The 17025-nt window shown below is 32.4% G+C and overlaps 2 long non-coding RNA genes across 4 annotated transcripts; both read left to right on the top strand.

Moving 5' to 3' along the window:
- The first annotated feature begins 4523 nt into the window (after window positions 1-4523).
- On the top strand, window positions 4524-6000 carry LOC139891627 (uncharacterized). Its single transcript, XR_011773742.1, has 3 exons — window positions 4524-4633; window positions 4957-5026; window positions 5846-6000. It is a non-coding gene; the product is annotated as an uncharacterized lncRNA (long non-coding RNA).
- Window positions 6001-10253: 4253 nt separating this feature from the next.
- On the top strand, window positions 10254-12261 carry LOC139890886 (uncharacterized). 3 transcript variants are annotated; one of them, XR_011773466.1, is made up of 3 exons: window positions 10254-11274; window positions 11436-11526; window positions 11621-12261. It is a non-coding gene; the product is annotated as an uncharacterized lncRNA (long non-coding RNA). The 3 variants fall into 3 exon arrangements; XR_011773465.1 differs by having other exon boundaries at window positions 10254-11353; XR_011773464.1 differs by having other exon boundaries at window positions 10254-11526.
- Window positions 12262-17025: the final 4764 nt, after the last annotated feature.

Genomic DNA, 17025 nt, shown 5'->3' with positions numbered 1-17025 from the left:
TCGAGTTGTTGTTAAACGTATATCAATTGTTTTGTCACTTAAGCCTCATATATACAATTCCAGATTGGTTGATTGCTCATTAAGCATGCCATTGTTATGTTTTCGTTTTGAGTTTCTGTTTTGAGTTTTAAGAGTATTCATTACAACATTTTATCATCTATTATTGGTTTTCACGTTTTGATAAATTATTATTGATTTCGTTTTTTGGTTTATGTTTATGAATATGAATATATGGTGTTTGATTAATTGTTTGTGTGAGTTGTATTTTTGACTATGTGGCAAGGTGTGGCTATCGCACTCCTTTATTCTATAGTGAATGTTGGATTGATTAATTTTTTTGCAAATAGAATTTCAACACTTTCTTTGTTTTCTATAGTGAATGTTAGGATTGATTAATTTGAACAATACCTGTTTTTTGTTTCTTAGTTGCGGTCGAAAATTGTGAAACAAGAGATGGAAAGTGAACACGAGAACTGTGATCATTTTTTGTAGGTGACAAAAAACCACACACCAGTCAGAAAACGTAAGTTGCTTATTACCTTTATTTTACTTTTTTTATATGCTTGTGGTCGTCTGTGTATCATTCTTATTTTGTAATACCCAATTTTTCACATATGGTGATTTGATAAGCGTTATGACTTGATACCAATTTATGCATAAAATGTTAATTGTTGCTATTTTTGTATATGATTAAGCTTCACAATTATAAAGATATTGGTGTCCAGTTGAAACATTGTTGAAAACGGCATAGGTTTAGCTAGAATTTTGGTGAGTAGGAATTCACGCATCATATCTTCACGAAAAAAAAAGTGGAACTTTTTCGATAATAAAGGATCAGCGCACAGAGAGTGTACGTCTTCATTCTTTTTGTTTTCTCTATGTTCAGTTGAGTAACGGGTCAAAAGCGGGTTGGGTAAAAACTGGCCAGAAATATTTCAACTTTAAACGGTTCAGTTTATCAAGGATTAAACTGCATCAATTTAGGTTAAGAAGTATGCAACTGATGTTTGTGGACTGAAGTTAGGTTGTCGTAATCGGTTTTTTTATATGTTTTTTGGCAGGTTTTTGTTTGAAGTTAACATCTGCAACTTATTTTTACTTCTCTTTAAGGTAAATACTTTTTGGAAGAAGTTTTGTCTCATTTTTTGTTCGTTTTGTTTCACCTGTTTTTTTAATTGATTATTTTGGTTGATGTTGTATGCTATATGGGCTCTAAATTGATTGTTTAATGTGTATTTAGGATTCTTTGTGTGTGCCCATTTTTTGCTCTTTTAATATGACTTGGTTGTTTGTCACCTACTCCGTATTTCTTTGTTTGTAATCTATGTTAAGTAGCATTCTAATTTATTGTTGAATGCTTATTCAGGTCTGCCAATATGTGTTTATCATAATTGAGGCATTCTAATTTGAGGTAAAAAGCAACATATTATAATATCCCTTTAGCATGTCGTAATTAAAAGTAATATTGTACAACAACGACACGGTACTTTTGTGAATAAGTCATAATTTACCCCACATTTACTTAAGTTATAATTTACCTGTTATGTTTCGTGTCAACTAGGTTATGTGCTGATTTCGGACTTGGCTGCCAGTCCAGCGACTTTGGCTACCGTCCTTCCGCATGCTACCATCTATGTTTGTAGTCGATCAAAGCGAAAAATGATGCTCTTGACAGCTCTCGATGAAGATCAACGAGGTTCATAAAAGAAGGTTTGAAAAGCAGGGTGTGTGATGATGGAAATTTGGGGTCTGGGTTGAGCGATGAGAGTAAATCGGTCCGTATCTTGGCAAGGCAACTTTAAAGTTGCAGCCATGGCGGCCAGTACTTTCTTGCTTAATTTTATACATATTTCCGAGTCCCTTTTTTGTCGCTAAATGTAGAATATTACTCCTTATATCAAATCTCAGTTGCCCCTATTTTACTCTTTACTTTGTCTTGCGGCTATGACGATTAACATTTGGGAACTAAGTCAATGAAGGAGGAAACATGAGGTCGTATCTTGGCATGGCAACTTGAAAGTTGCAACCAGTGCGAATCATGTATTCTTCCCTGATTTTATACATATGTCTGAGCCTAATTTTCGTTTTTTTAATTTCTTATTAAGTTCATGTTTCTACAATGAGTGATGATCTGCTACTTAATGTAACTTATCCTCCTGCCCATTATCGATCTTTCATGATGGTATGTTGTTCATTTTATGGCCATCACTTTTTTAGCTTATTTTGTATAATTGTAATGCATACTAGCGATGTTGATTATAGGATCCAAAATCAGATTCGAATAGCGAGGTTTCTTCAGGTACGTTGATTTCTGGATATGCTGACCGAATACTGACCACAAAGGCAACGTTTGTTTCGAGTTGATAACTTGCATGTATACACACTTGGTACTTTAATGAGTGATTCAGTAGGAAAACATATAAACCGTTTAAATAGATTATTAGAGATTTGGGACCGATGGATTTAGTTTAAGCTATGAGAATTTTATATTAGTATTAATGGATTAATGGATGTAATGAATTATAGTATAAAAATTTGAAGTTTTCCTTTTATATTAGTCTTATACTCTTATGTGATTATAAATTTAGTCATCAATGTCGATATGTTTGTTATTGACTTGGTTGCAGATTAATTTATAATTGGTGATCTTAAAGGGGCATTTAAAATGTTAAATATTTAATCGTATAAGGTATGTTTGTTCAAGGTATGTTTGTTCGAACTTGATAATTTTATTGTCACTTTTATTATATCTTACATGATGTTGACTTTAGGGATCAATACTCAGACTTGCTCTGTTTACATAGTTAACATCAATATTAAAGGTTGCAACATGGGTGGGTCGCTTGGGTGAGGTGCTTAGGTAACAAATTTAAACAGGGATGGTCTAAACATGTCTTAATTTGATAGAGGTTTGAACGTGATGGATTTGTTGAGATAGTTAATGAGTGACAAATCACAAAACAATATGTTTTAACTAACGGCTTATGGTGTGTCACTGAAATATTAATGTCTATCCAAATCCAAATCAACATTAAAATTGGGCTTGTGTTGTACCCATTGTTTATGCGCCACATATTGTCTAATATGCAGGTAACCCCTTTCGTTTATGCGCCACGTATTGTCTAATGTACTGATTTGGCTTATATATATGTTCTTAATTTGGTCACGTGTTTAATTTGGATAAAAAGGAAACGGGTCATATAAGAGTTTGGTCAAATGGGTTGGACAAGCCAAACGGGTCAAAAGTTTCCAAAATGTATTATTAATTCATTTTCAACTCTACGAACATGGAAGTATGGAAGCTACTTTTCCCAATCAGTAACATATTGTTAATTCATATTAGTTCGAACTTCTAATTTAACTTTAAACTTTAACTATAGGTTGAACATGTCAAATGGGTCGAAAATTGCCCAATGTGTATTAAAAGGCTAAAACATGTTGTTTCAGTAAATAGACTGTTTAATGATCAAGTGTTTTTCTTTTTCTTTTACTGATTAAAACGTTATGAAATTTTGACGATCATGTTAACGATATTAGTGTGCTGCTGTAAACTTGAAACATGTTTGAAAATTTTGTATCATGCAGGTACTTGATTGGCAGTTGGTTAGTCAAAGCTTGCAGAGTGTTTTGGCAGTCGTAGTAAGTAGGTTCTTCAAATGGGGAACTTTGTGTTTGGTTATTGGTACAATTAAATAAGAGTAGATGCTGTTTCTACAAATTCTATTTCCAGATTCATTCTAAAGACTGATTTGTGACATGTTTCACGTATTAGATTATTTTAGATAATGCTCATTCATATTTGAATTTTTGTTAATTCTACGTTTGCATGTGCTGTTTGTCAAGTTCCATCTCTACAAGGTTGAAACTTTTGTCTAACATCACAATTTACTCATACTCTTTAACCCTAGCATTTCACATTTTAATTAATGGTAAAGTGCAACTTTTATCCAGAGAATATAATTTCCGTCTCTATGATATTTCGTATCCAACCCTTTATTTTTCTCTATTTTTATTCATCACTTTATATTTAGACAAAACAATAAAGATGGTCACTCGCTTTGTTGCTACGTTAAATGATGTTGTACAAAAAACACAAAGTTTTACTAATGTGTGTTGTTTACAAAAAACATATTTTACTAATTCAACTACAATAGTATTTTTGACACTTTTCCTATAATATCGTTACTTCATATTTAAGTTTAAATACCAATAATGTTCGTGAATGAGTTCACGTGCAACGCACGGACTCATAAATCTGGTATATATATATATATATATATATATATATATATATATATATATATATATATATATATATATATATATATCACTCTGTACCTTAAATAGAGTTTTTATTAGCTAATAATTATTTTCAAAACAACCTTCTTTATAACCCTTAGATCAAAAAAGACATGTCCACATTCATCATCTACTACGATTACGATTAGCTAATAAATCGAAAAAAATTCTGTAACTACCTAAACTAACCTTCACCAAATTAAAACCCGTAGTCAATTAGAGACGTAGCCTGGGATCGTGAACCCTAATTATACAATTCTTCAACAGAATTGCCATCAGAAAAAGAAAAAAAAATTCAGTAAACGTGAAGAGCATCCATCCATAATTCGACCAGGTTTGTTCATTCACATTCAACTTTCTTATTTTAGTTTCAAAGTATGTGTAATTGCTCTCTACAGCTATTTCGTGGCGATACGATCTTGATTAAGGTAGTTTTTTTAATATGATTTTTGTTAGATTGATGTTGGTTTAGGTGTTTTACTATATTGATTTATGTTTTTGTTAGTAGGGTTTGTGTTAATATGTGAATATGCTTATGGTTTTTAGTATGATCTTAGAAAATTATTAGTATTGTTTTCTAGCATTGATCTGGTTTATGTGGCTTTGATTTTACTTCGTCATAATGATGTTGGTTTATGTGGCTTTGATTTTTGTTAGAGTGACTACTTCGTCAATTCCCAGGCCAATTGCATCAACATGTACTTTCTCTGCTCCTTTAACTCTTCAGGTTGTTGTTTCCTTCGCCTTCTAATTTACTGCATTCGCTTATTTGTAAATATAATTGGGTTTTGATGTTCATAGATGATCTATGTTTTGTAAAGAGTATGTGCAATTTTGGTTTCATTATTTGTTGATGTTTACTTTGTGACTTATGTTTTATAGACTCCATGCGATATTGTTGTTTCGTGATTTATTGTTGTATGGTCAGTAAACATATAAGAAGTGTAGTTTGTTTTTTCATGTTTGCTCAACTTGAGCAACCCATATCCTATTTTTGGTGAAGGTTTTATCCCTGTGACTGCTGTAAAGGAAATGGAGATTATAGCAGCCTTGTCAAATGCTTTTGGGTTTGGTCGAACAAATGTGTATACCGGGAAGGGTGGGAGATGTTGGGTCAAGACCAAAAGATAGCTTGGGTTGAAACGGGACATGGGTCGAACGGGTCAGATTTTATAGACGGTGTTGGTCTAAATGGGTTGGGTGATAGATAGTGGAAGCATGAGTATAAAGACTACTATAATTAAGTGGATTCTTATGAAAAACTATCTTTAACTATCCCTATATTTAGACATGAAAAACTATCCCACGTATCAAACTTTTTGACTAAATTTAAGTAATTTTGTCTAATATGTTTATCTATAATTTTGTTTAATTTAGGTTTTTTGTTTTTTCTTTGAATTAGAATGATTACAAGTTCAAAACTATATCTTGAAAGATCACGAATTATCTCTTTTTAATGTCAATATGCATGATGATTTGGTCCCTTTTCACGGGCTTCTTTTACCGCCCCCGTGATCATATTTGACCACAACTTGATATATTTCAGTGGATGCAATTTTCGTATCACGAAAGAGCTAAAGCTTTGGAGGTGGTTCAATACTTCAAAGAATATAAAAACAAGGGGAACTTGACATGGTAGCAGTAAGTTTATATACTTTTCAAATACCGTATCTTGAAACTCATGACTTCTTGCAACCACTTGAACGCGTCAGTAAAAGCGTTGCTAACGAATGAAATAAACTCGAAGAACCAGCTACTGCAATCAAACACATTCTTCCTAATGGGACTGGGACTTATAGTATTAGTCAAGTTTCTTGTATTGGTCAAATTCAAAGGATGCCAAAGGCGGAGGGGGTCGTAATCACTGCTGCACAATCTACTGGTCGTGATAAAAATTCAAATGACAGTTCTTGTACTGGGAGTGGTTTCTCACTTTGGGAAAAGTCTCCTCCACATACACGTAAGTAATATTACATATAAGCCAACTCATAAGCTACAACTATTTAAAAGTTACTATTTCTTTATTTCGATGTTGCCTTTTTGATTAAGTAGATATAATTTACTAATAACCCGACCAAAGTGTTGAGGTTGTTGAACAGAGTGGTACTCCAAATGAAGACTACATCGGCTGCGTCCAAAATGTTGTAGGTGTTAAGCAGAGCGGTACTCCAAATGAAGACCTAAAAGAACGGCGATCAATTTACATCATTAATTCAAAGTAAGTTCACGAATTACCTACAATTGCACTAACAAAAATACAGTGTATCAACACTTGAATACAATAACAACCAACTTTTTTCTTTCCAATTCCAGTGACAACACCGTACAACTAACTTTGTGGAACGAGCAAGCTACTTACTTCGACTTGGAAGCTTACAATGCGCAACAATAACCTATAATCATCGCCACAAGCGCCTGCTGGGTAAAAGAAAACAAATGTAAGTTTCCATGAATAGCACTTAGAGGACTGTTATGTATAACTTAGTGTTTTAGTTTTTTCAAAGTTATGAGATTGAATATTAGTTTAGCTTTTGACCAAAATTGTCAAAATGACATTTTTTTGGAAATGTGAGAAATGGAATTGTAGTGTGATCCACTCTTATTCGTATCATCTAATGTGAAGGCTCTAAAATACATATTTTGGTAGTTGTGAATTGTTTCTGGACAGAATGACTTGCAACTGAATGTGGAGCTCAGTATTGGATTTACAACTTTTACTTTGATTAGTCAAACATGAATGTGTTACATCCCGTAACATATTGCATTATGAATAGCTCTAACTATGATGATATAGTTAACTTTACATGAAAATTTCATTTCTATTATTTTATTACAGTTAACTGTAGTACTGTACTACAAGTGAAAATACTGTTTAGTAGTTGTGATTACCTGCAACTCATGATCTTTCATATATCTAATACTGTATTTGTTTTTGTTTTTGCAGTTCTCTATACTATTGAGTTTCAAAAGAAGGGGACTACTGCCATACTTTTTTGTCGGGTATGCTGCCATCTATGTAACTCCGTTTGGCGTTTGTAAGCTGTAAACGCTATCCGCTTTTGTAAACATAAACATATCTGAAATGTAAATAAGTTTGTAACTACTTTTGCAAACATCAAACGAAAGACTAGATCGGCCGCCGCATCGTGCACATGCTTGTTATTATCAAATGAAAAATGTAACTTTAAACTTGTGAACATCAAAGTTGGTGAATTGGGCGGGTTTTATATAGTTATTAGAACAACTATAATTAGATATAGTACTAACTTTTCTAGCTCAACGAATAATGGATCTCCTAGATGTCATAGTAATGAGTATTAAATCCTTTTTTGCATTTAATATTGAATATTTGACTAGATCTTTTGAACCATTTATATTGTATTTTCGTTAATAATATTGAAATCTATATTTGTAGGGTGTTACGTTTTCCATTGTGGAGATGATATACTACGGTCCAAGCCTTTAGATCACGACTCATATAAATCTGGTTACGGGTTTAACGTGTACGTTTTTTATTTTCTTACTATGTGAGGAACAACTGTGTTCATCCAGGATAAAACACAACCAAGATTGACCCATTTATAAGTAAATGAGTCAAAATTGCCACCTATATGATAGCACCTTCATGTTTGGGACGTTTGTTTGCTTTGTTGTCCATTGTCCTTAATCTAGCATACGATTCATGTCTTGGAGGTTATGTTGCCTTTGCTTCTCAAATAAGTTTTGATCCTCAAGTGACCTAAGTTAAAGGGCAACGACTTATGCATTTCTTTCTTAACCATTAGACATTTAAAATTCTACACCGTAGAGACAACATTTTGTGTAATTGATTTGAGTATGAGTAGAAGTACATGACTGACTTAAAGGAAACACTACTTAAATCCCTGAGGCGTTCTCAAAGGGTTTGAAGTGTGCGTTTCAACTAATGCGCAACCTTCTATCAATACTCTATCTGATGGTGGAAATGTAAGTTAACTACTTTTCTTTATTTATATTTTCTCATTCGTAGTTTCAGCAATTTAATAAAACTGAATGTTGGTGTGGCTCTTTGTGTTAGCTTTCTTGTTTGTTGCCAATTCAGGTTAGTCGCAAACTCTCTATAAGTAATACTATGTTCGAGTTATGGTTATAAGAAGTAGTCATATTTCCTTTTCCTGCCTTGCTACGTTATACCACCAAAAAGAATGTAGTATACAAAGAAGTGTATCAATACGTTTCACATTTGATATTTCTCGAACGATGTTTTTTGGTTTAATAAACAATTAGTGAAGGTTAGGCTAACTGTCGGAAGTTTAAACGACCGAAGGAAGAGTTAGACAAACTACAACTTTGAATATTTTTTTTAATAATATACATGTTTCTAACAAAATATAATGTTTTGATTCCTATAGGCCGACCAATAACGTGAAAGGTTTTGTCAGAGATCCACAAGATAATCACCATAAGACAAAAAGTTATGACATTATTCACAATTAACGATCATCTCAAAAGATTAATGACATTAACGAATTTGTGGGAAACTACACTGAAATTGAGAAAAAAAAAAATCAAAAAGTTACATTATCAACGCATTAAACTATATACGTCGAACTTATTTACAGATACGAACCGTCGATTACTATTATTTTTGAATTAAGTCTGTTACTTTATTTTCAACAAAATTTGTTTATTTATATTTTTACACATTTTAACTTCCGGAATGTTATATTGTTTATTTGTGTTATCACGGTTGAAGATTGTCTTAAAATATCATCATTCCATCAAACCCGCGAAACCGCGGGTCTTTAACTAGTATATATATATATATATATATATATATATATATATATATATATATATATATATATATATATATATATATATATTAGTTTTATAAGCCCGTGCGTTGCACGGTAGTTGAATAAAACATTAAAAATTAACTGACATGTGACATATTTAATATGGTGATAACATGTGACATATATGCACAAGTTTATGAGCCCGTCTGATGCTTTTTTTGGTTATTTATATTATTATGATTATTATATATTTTATTACTAAATATTTTTAAAAAAAATCGGAACAAAAACAATATAGTGACACGTGACATAAATATATAAAGGGGTTACATTTAGTAAATTTAATATGCTTGTGACATGTAGTAGATATATATACAAGTTTTATGAGTTCGTTTGATACATTTTTTTTTTTTATTATTTTATATTTTATTATAAATAATCAAAAGAAACATTTTATGCCTTTCGTTGTGAATTGTAATTTGTTTTTGGTAAAGATTATGTATACCTTACATAATTTAATCGCACACATGATTACTACTTTTTTTTAACTCAATATAGAAACTTTGAACGTACATAGCTTTTATATTTATAATATTTATTTTATTTAAAATAATATTTAACTAAATTATTGTATTTAAAATATTAATACTTTCCTTAATTAAAAAAATCAATACTACATATTAGAAGAATCAACAAAATGACGCGTGACAGTTTTAATGAGAAGATTACACGTGAGCATTAAGGAGAAGATTACACGTCAGCATTAAGGTGAAGAGGAAGAGGAGGCGTGTTTTTTGTCAAGGGTTTTTTTGAATGAAGCGTGCAAAAGTCTAACTTAATACAACCATCAATAGTTACTTAACTTAGATTTCTAACTTAATATACATGTACTACATCAAAAACCATATAAATAACAATTAACAGTAACAATTTAAAATCGAAAGAAAGCAAACAAATTTTCTAAAAATAAACAGCCTTGATATAAATTGATAAAATCGTAAACTTACTGCAATATCATATTTGAATAGTCTTCAAATCGAAACAGTTCTTCTCACCAAAGATATATAATATGCAAATATGAAATTGAAGATATATAACTGTAACTTTTGAGTCATATGTTTAGATATGAGTATTTTATGGTTTTACGAGACTTTCGGAAGTAAAGTGATGGTATAACTATAATCAAAATGATGAAAAATCATTTTGATGACTATTTGAACACTTGATACGTTTGGGCTAAAAAGTGTCAAAATGGGTGATGGTCAGCTTGGGCATGTCCACTATATCAAGTTATGTAAGTTTGCAAGTTTTAGTGTTTTAGAAAAATTGATTCTTGGCATATTTTGGTTGAAATGGGAATATATAATCAATTTGGGTCATATGCTCCTATTTTGACCCGTATGCGTAATTTTAAGAAAACAAAAGCCCCTAAAATTTTAGGAATATCATTATAGACTTATAGTATTAATCGGGTCAGCCCAGATACGTTAGTTTAAATTCTGGGTTATCAACGGGAACTTTTTACTATTTTGTTAAGTGTCAAAAATGACTCTCGGACTTACTTTGCGAGCTTATAAGTTGAAAAGAGTATGGTTTTAGTAAAAACTAATAAGTGGATTATAAAGTAGACCCAAAAAGCTTCAAAATGATATACGATATGTTTAGGTTTGTCGAGTATAAAAGGTTTTAATTTGATGTTAAAATGGGACTGGCATGCTGAACCTGCTGTAAGGGCTATATGTAACAGCAACAGTCAAACTCTTGGCTGTTTTCGTAAAGCCATAACTTTCAAACCGTAGCTCCGTCTATATCGAATAAGCTGTCTATAGAAAGGTAAGAGAGTATACTTTCCAGTGGTCATGATGTAAGACATTATATCGGATTGTGTGGGACCTAAAATCAGTTGAAAAGTGACTGTTTTATATAAAAAAAAGCTTTCTTTCCTAGATCTTCACTTTTGAAATAAGACCCCGGGCAGTCCTATATGTCACTACCGTGGCAATTTTAGCCTCTGAATATGCTAATTTTTTATGCTCGCAAATATTGATGTAGATGAAATTGGGTTCCGTTGCCACGACATAATTACATGGTCAAGAGTAGCTTTTCTTAAAATCCTCCAAAAAGGAAAAAAGAAATGTGGCACCAAACGATGAGCAAGCTAATATCATCAAGCTCCAAGCTAAAGTTTCTGCGACAAGTACGTTTTCTCATTTTCTTCCTTATTTGCTGCAGGTAGTTTCATGCTATAGTGAGACATGATACTCCGGTCCTCACAGGTAACGAAACTCACTGCTCATTTTATACTTGGATACATACCTGTATCTAACATTATTACACAAAACAAAACATATTATATAGGATTTGTACATGAAGTTGGCAATATTAGACCTACCAGAAAGGCAAACACTACACAAAGGAAATGTCACACAATCAACATCAAGAATCTAAGGTAACAAAACCATAAACCAACTTTTCCAATAAATTCACATCCAAATATTATACATTCGAATATTAACAACATATAATACAACAAATGTAAACAGTGACAACATCGTCTAACTGATGCTATGGAATGAATTTGCAACTAATTTCGACAAGGTTTATTATGAATCATTGCCAAAACCATTTATTATGGCAGTCAGCTCCTGCTGGGTGAAAAATCCAGAAGGTAATGAACTCTACTATGCACCTATTTATCCTGTCTTTAATTGTCTCTTAAGGTCAACATTTATGCAGGCAAGTACATGAATCAATCTGCGCGTAGTAAGTACCGATCATTAATTCTACACATCTTCATTTTCAAAAACAAGTGCAGGGAAAATATGCATTGAACTCATCACTTCAGTTAAAACTGGACCAGGTTCACAATTCTCGAAAAAGAAAAGTACATAAACATGAAAACAGTTGCAAGCAATTGCATTCCTGCTCTCATAAGACCCTCAATTTGCACAGTAAGAAAAAAACATCGATTCATATTAAACACAAGCACAAGTATGTGGGAACCTATTCTTCATCTGCTATTGATGGTGTAAGTGGTGATGTATGTTCGACTTTTTCAAAAAGAACGAAAATATATGTTAAACAAGTCATCATGTGGATATTGTGGCTCGAGTTTTTCATATGAAGGTTCAACAATTTATAGCGGTCGTAAAAGAAGAAGAACTTTTCGAACCTTATAAAGCAGGTTTTTACTTTGTATCATTAAATTTATATTTCAGTGTCTGATATCTTAACATTATATGTGTGACTTTCTTTTAGCTTATATTTTACAATCATTTGATATTCCCATTTGCATATGTTATCAACATTATCACACTTGCACCTAAACACAAATAGCCAGACCCATTTGTTGCAGACTTGGCATCTGGACATCAAGTTTTTGCTTTAAACGAAAATTATTTTTATATTTATCATATGTAGTCCATCTTATCATTCTGCTGTTTCTAATGCTTAGTAGTTATTCTGGTGTTACATGAATATCTTCTGTTTTTACCGGATACTAATGAGTTATTGTTCCAACACAGTATTGATTACTGTGATTGTTCTTTCGATTAAAATATCTGTATACTAACTTATACCAACTATTTTTTTCTCTTTTGAATTGTATTGTATTGTTATATCAATTGAATTTCAGAAAAGATGTCTTCTTCATTGTCAAACATTATTATGAGTTCAACTAGCTGTGAGGTCATATGAACCTGAGGATGTCGATAATAACCCTCTTCCCTAAAGACGAAGAAAACACAACATAAAAAGGGACTAAGCAATATCAAAGAAGAATCTCTGCAGTATTGCTACAAAGTAATCGTATCTAAATGTCATATTCTTTTTGCTAATGTAAATAAATAGTGCTACGGAGTAATCATCTGTAATGAAAAACTATAAACGCTATCTAAATGTCGTATTCATTTTGCTAATGTAAATAAATAGCGCTACGGAGTAATCATTTGTAATGACAAACTATAAACACTGTCCGATAATTATTCTCATTCAACTTTGTGTTAAAGATAATTTTTAACAATATTCTCATTCAACTCTGGACTGTTCTTAATCTTTTTTTTTTTTTTTTTTCAAGTTTAATGTTTTCAACTTTGTGTTATTTGTTTTTTTAAAGGTTATAACTTGTTTGTTTTATTACGAGTAATTGAACATTACTACTGAAATTGTTTTGTTTTCGTAACAGCCTAACAAATCCTATATAAAAAATAATTATTCTGACGATTTAAACCTTGATTCGTCCCTAAAAAAATCCCGCGAATTCGCGGGTTTTAAGCTAGTTTATTATATTATATTAATTAATATTTTAGACACGTTTGACCGATTCATTAATCTCAACTGAATAATTAGATAAAAATGAATAAGATTATGATAAATACGAATACGATTACGATTAGGATTGATTACGATTCATGCTTATTACGTTTGTATCTTATAAATAATATCTCTAATAAATTATATCTTGTGGTTGACTAAATCTGAACCTGTGCTAATTATACATGTATTATTGTATATATAAGGCTTCATGTCATTCAATTCGGTAGTCAAGGACAGAAGTTGTACGTGCAGTAAGAAGTTTAAAGGTAAAATTGCTTACATGAACTCTTAATTAATTAATCTTTTGTTAATTAATCTTCTGTTAATTAATCTTAAAGGTAAAGGATTTGAATAAATTTTTGATTTAAGAGAAACAACTATTGGATTGGTTGGTAATGGTGCCGTTAGAAGTGGTGGAGTTAATCCAGATGGTACAATCTTTTTTACCTGCAAGAGAAGCTGCCCGTACCATGGTGTTATCTAAGTTATGGCTGTATGCTTGGTCTACCACCAGCCCTAGCCTTAGGATCTCATGTGATACGACCAGTCGGTCATTTATAAGGACTAAATGGTTGGAAGCCATGTTGATCTCCCGTCATAATTACCTTAGGACGCTTAGTGTAAAGGTGGATCCCAACTTTTGCATCCTTTGGGTTCCTCATTTCACATTATGGGTTCCTCCAGCTGTTACCAATTGTGTGTCTTTACGAGTATTGGAGTTGGTTAAGGTGTACATAAGTCAAGATGTACTTGATAACCTATTCTCTACATGTACCTTACTTGAGGTGATAAACGTTAGATTTCTCAATATTTTAGATACAATCAAGATTAGAAGACTCCGCTGTCTTCGAGATTTAATAATAGTTCCACTACGAGAAGATATCAAGTTGGAAATTGATGACGTCCCAAGTCTTTGCTCGTTTGCTTACATGTCAAAGCCATGGGTGAGTGCGGGGTTCGGTTTCAGTGAACGCTCTAGGGGACTAGAGTATGGATTAGCTGCTAATTCGGAATCTTTTGCAAGTGTGAGACACCTATGTTTAAGCAAGGTGATAATGAACCGCACACTTCTTGACACCATCAACTCAGTATTTCCTTTTCTCGAAAGTTTAACCATTGACATGGAATGTTGTTGGTTGACTTGTATGGAAATCACTTGTACTTCTTTGAAAAGACTCAACCTCGTATGGACGGAAGACAGTTATGTCAATCGTGATTACGCTTCATTAAAGTTCATTTGCCCTTCAAGGTTACTATTTTTCCGATACGAGTGCTCTCAAGGAAATTGAAATAATACTGAAGCTGAGGCTGAGCTACACATATTCTACGTCGTCATTCTTTACCCGCATCTGGGAAGCATTCAATATATCGAGCAAGGTTAAGATTAAAGTTATAAGCACGCATGATGGTTATGTAGTGCCATGTAACATAAACCTTAATCTCAAACCGGCTACAGCTACTAATGTCGAGGAGATAACATTTGTAAAATTTTCAAGTAAGGATCTATGGGATCACTCATCACTCTTTGATGCGTTTATTTCGATTTGTCATCCTAAGTATGTCAATGTGTCGTCCATTCAAAACAATCACTCCTTGAAGCTAGTCATAGAAGCGATGATCAAATGGGCAAGAAGCATGAGCGACCTTAAAGATGTTGAAATGAAAAACGATAGAAATGGAAGATGGGAAACTCTGAAAAATGCTCCAATAAGTAGTAGTTCTGTTGAGGGATATGGATTAAGTTGTGATCTCTATACTTATTTCAGTGGTATGTTTAAACTAAACTGGAAGCTAGTCGTAGAAGCAATGATTAAATGGACAAGAAGCCGGAGCGACCTTAAAGATGTTGAAATGAAAAACGATAGCGATAGACGATTGGAAACTATGAAAGATGGTCCAATAAGTTCTCTTGAGGGATTAAGTTGTGATCCGTATGGTTATACTGCTGTGTTTAAACTAAACTGGTAGCTAGGCACAGGGCCGGTCCCGAGAATTTAAGTGCCCCGAACGATGCGAAGAAAAAAGGCCCCAAGACTCGAAAAAATAATATAAATATAAAATAATTAAAAAAACATGACAATTAACTTCATATCAATAAACATAAAGAGTTTAACATTAGAATTACATACCGTAATAGTTAACCAATGATTTTTGAAGCTCTCCTCGCATTCTTGGTAGCAAATTGTTTAATTACCTCTTCACAATTTATATTCTCTAAGATTTCATTCTTAATAGTTATCATCGCCAATCCACTCAGTCTTTGTTGGGACATTGTGGATCGTAGGTAATTTTTCAATAACTTCAGCTTTGAAAAGCTCCTTTCCGCAGATGCCACTGTAACTGGAATAGTCAATAATATTCTAAAGTTGCACAAAACCTTCTCTTTTTGGTATACGGACCAGTAACTATGTTATTATCTCTTTTAGGACCCTTTTCAACCAAAAGTTTAATCTCATCAGAATTAAGTCCTTCCCAACTTCTCGGGTCAAATATATCAACAATGTTATGTATCACATCTTCTTCATTTATATTTGTCTGAACGTGTTCATCTTTTTTCGCCTCTTGTTCATCAATATGCTCTTGGCCTTCTGTTTCTTCTAGATTTACTTGTACATGCTCGTGCCTTTCAAGAGTCGGTTTATTCAAATACTTTTCTAGTGCACCAGCTTGAGACTTTTTCATTTTTTTCATCTAGTCTTTTTCTCTTACGTTTTTCACAACCGGATAATTGTTTAGGAGCCATCTTTAATCCTATTCACCAAATCTATAAGAGTATAAGACAATAACCATAAAACAATAGTTAAGGCAAAGATCATACATTATGATTATTAATATTACTCAATTGAATTTGTTAATAAATAAAAAAAAAATTACATTCTGTTGCACAATATGTCAAAATATCACATGGGTCATGTACCATTGGTACTCTAAAGAGTAAAGTCCAAAAAAGATACTTTAAATCTCTAATCTCCACATATTAATTCAATTATTATTCAGATACTTTGCCACTTCGGAGTAATATTTAATTCAAATACAATATGTGAATCAATTCAAACAATGAAACAAACTGTTGTGATCACTATATTCGGAGACCGGAGTAATAAACTAATACTTAATTCAAACACTGAAACACAATACATTGATTCCTATAATTACAGAGTATAATTAATAATTTATATAAATATATAATGGATAGAAGTCAAAGAACATAGAAGATAAAAAGAACAAAAAGAATTTACCTGTCTCAGGCGACAACTTACGAACCCTTTTTTTCTTTTTTTTCTTTTTTTTGTCGAGTGAAATTTGGAAATTGGAAGCGATCGATCGGTCACTGATATTATATCCCTTATTCCTTTCAGCAACTGGGCTTGAAATGCTTGAAAAGAGAAGGAAAAAAAAAAGCCCCAAAATTATATAGGCTAGTATTCAAGGCATGATATATTTGGGCCCCTTAAAAAATTGGGCCCTGAACAAATGTCCACTTTGTTACCCTATTGGGCCGCCCCTGGCTAGGCATTCTCCGTACAACAAAACTATTCCTATAAATAATACATGAATATATGGATGGTGATCGAAGGGGCAAAACCGGTTACATGCTAGTGATGTTACCATTTTTTTTTTTTTTTTACTACGT

This window comes from Rutidosis leptorrhynchoides, chromosome 2 (assembly GCF_046630445.1).
Source record: "Rutidosis leptorrhynchoides isolate AG116_Rl617_1_P2 chromosome 2, CSIRO_AGI_Rlap_v1, whole genome shotgun sequence".
NCBI classification, from domain to species: domain Eukaryota; kingdom Viridiplantae; phylum Streptophyta; class Magnoliopsida; order Asterales; family Asteraceae; genus Rutidosis; species Rutidosis leptorrhynchoides.
The sequence above is the reverse complement of the archived record's forward strand: the minus strand, read 5'-3'. Positions and strand labels throughout refer to the sequence as shown.